This window comes from Mastomys coucha, unplaced genomic scaffold (genome assembly GCF_008632895.1).
Source record: "Mastomys coucha isolate ucsf_1 unplaced genomic scaffold, UCSF_Mcou_1 pScaffold22, whole genome shotgun sequence".
In the NCBI taxonomy this organism is placed as follows: Eukaryota; Metazoa; Chordata; class Mammalia; order Rodentia; family Muridae; genus Mastomys; species Mastomys coucha.
Genome location: NW_022196905.1, coordinates 204,573,594 through 204,576,337, shown reverse-complemented (window position 1 = coordinate 204,576,337; position 2,744 = coordinate 204,573,594).

Here is a 2,744-nt window from a genome sequence, read left to right as displayed (position 1 = left end):
GGTCTACAGAGTGAGTTCCAGGACAGTCAGGGCTACACAGAGAAACCCTGTCTCAAAAAAAAAAAAAGTCTCAAATGTCCAGCAGACTGACCTCCAGTAACCCAGCATCACTTTGAACTGGAATTCTGTCCATCTCCATGGCCCTGACCCTTCTTTCTCTAGTTTCTCTGAGAAACTAGAAAGGTAAAATGTTTTGTTCAAAACATGAACCAACCTACATTTCACCTGGGCAGAAAACTAAAGCTAGCCTTAAATGTGGGGTTTGAGTGAGCCAGCCCCAAGGGTAGGATAGGAGAGCTTGGCCTGCAACTTTGTCTGCAGTGTGCATTAACCTTGGAGAGAGAAAGGGAACAGGAAAGAGGGGATGAGGGGAAGGAGGGAGAAGAGGGGAAGGAGGGTGAAAGGTGCCTTCTCCAATCTTGCTAACTTATGTGGACAGCACAATAGAGCTGGCCCTGGATGTGGGTATGAACACAGGAGAGCCAGTCCGGCCTCTTGTCAGCTGTGTGGTGAAGGGAGAGATGCACTCCTCCCCTCCTTTGTCCCTTATCATCTATGACAGGTGGGATCACCGGCCCTGGAGTCATGAGAGTGGGAGAATTGACTATCTCTCACTAGCTGCAAGAGAGAGCGGACCCTGAGCCTAGCCTAGACAGCAGGGTAGAGCTGACTCTGGTAATGGCAGTTGCTGGTGAGTCAGCTCTGACAGCATGAGAGCAGGAGAGCCAGTGGGCTGACCAGCTCAGATACCTCTCAGGCTTATATCAGGGCTTTGAATTGGCACACCCCAACATCTACCCCATTGAAGAACATAATGGGAACATAATGGGGCCAGACCTACAGATCCAAAACTATAGGATCTCCATGACACAGAGCAACAAGATATCCAAGAGGAGTCTCAGTGAGGTTCCAGTATTGATAGAGTAGCAGAAACCAGAGGCCTTATACCAGATCCACAAGTCATTGCGCAATGGACTTGCAGCAAAGTGTGGGCAAAAAGGTATACTGTGGGTCACGCCATAACACACTACAGCTTCCACAGAGATATTTTTTATCTGTTGAGGAGGGGTTGCAAGGGTGGAGGGCAAGTATAAGGGGAGGGGGAAATGAATGTGATTGGAGTGCTTGATGTGAAATTCACAAAGAACAAAAATTAAGTTTAAAAAAAAAAAAACAGCCAGGTGGTATTGGCGCATGCCTTTAATCCCAGCACTTGGGAGGCAGAGGCAGGTGGATTTCTGAGTTCGAGGCCAGCCTGGTCTACAGAGTGAGTTCCAGGACAGCCAGGGCTACACAGAGAAACCCTGTCGCAAAAAAAGAAAAGAAAGAAAACAAACAAAACTAAACCATGGGCCAAAGTTCTCCAACAGCAAAGGAAACTGAACACTTAACCTAATTTTTGCTCTTTCTGTGTGCCTTTTTCTTTTGTTTCTTTTTTGTTTTTCCAGAAAAGGGTACTTTCCATTTACTGGACTCCTTCCAATTCTCCAAAGCTGCCTCCTTCGGCTGACATGAATGCCTTCCACGAGCAAGTAGCATGAATCTAAAGGAGATAGATAGAATAAATAGGTGTCCTCTAAGGCTTGCAACAGACAAGCCTCTGGGCATTACTGAATCCCCTCAATTATAAAGTGTCATTCCTGGGTGGTAACAGTGGTCACAAACAATCCTAAGAAAATGGAATCTGGGCACTTAAATTTCAGGTGACTAATTTGGTTGCCTCTATTTGCAGGGTTTGACCGGTCACTGCAGGTGAAGGGATTTGATTGAGCATAGATCAACAATCTCCCCGGAGCCCGTGACCTTGTTAAGCAACTTTGCTACATCTTTTATGCTCAGAGAAGCATGGATATTTTCTATTAACCTCTGAGGCAACAACAGGTTTATCCATTGCTTTCCCTACCTACTGTCCTCCCTCAAATCCTTCAGCAAAATGGCCCATGCCTCTCTCCTTTGCCACCTTGTCTTGTGTGCTGTGTGAATGGAGTCCCCGTGTATGACTGCTTGCTATACTACCTCTCTGGGCTTGCTTCTTGGAAATCTTACCTTTGTGTAAGAATCTAAATACAAATTCTAAAGGACTTGGAATAACTGACAGATACTTGATGTCCTCTGTCTTATAAAAGGCTAACTAAATTGCTTTGTCAAGTTGAAGCGAATCAATCCAAATGCATTTATTATAATACAAAAATGTATTAAGACACCAAGCTCTGTGTTGGCGCTGGGTAGATAGATAGATAGATAGATAGATAGATAGATAGATAGATAGATAGATATAGATATGATAAGACATAGTACCTCCAGAAATAGAGAGTGTAGCTTATCAAAGAGGCTTTGGTGTCAGACTGGGATTCGCACATCACCCTTAAACCTCAGTTTCTTCTGTCCAACATGGGAGTGCTACTGTGGAACCAGTGCACACTAAGTGCTATCAGTGAAACTGCCTTTCCCTTTCCCTTCTCCCTGACATAAACAACCTAATGGGGGAAAGAGTTTCCTTTTGCTCATGATTCAGAGAGAGTCAGTTCATCCTGTTAGGGAAGGCAAGAGAGTGGGATAGATCAGGTTGGCAAGTGAGGGCAGGAAATAGAAAAACCTCAAGTGGAACCCAGGCCAGGTTACAACCTTCAAGGCCCAGCACTCCCAAGTGTCCCAGTCTGTCAAAACAGCCCCAACACCATGTGATCTCCCCAATACCTAGAGACCATGTGATCTCCCCAACACCTAGAGACCATGTGATCTCC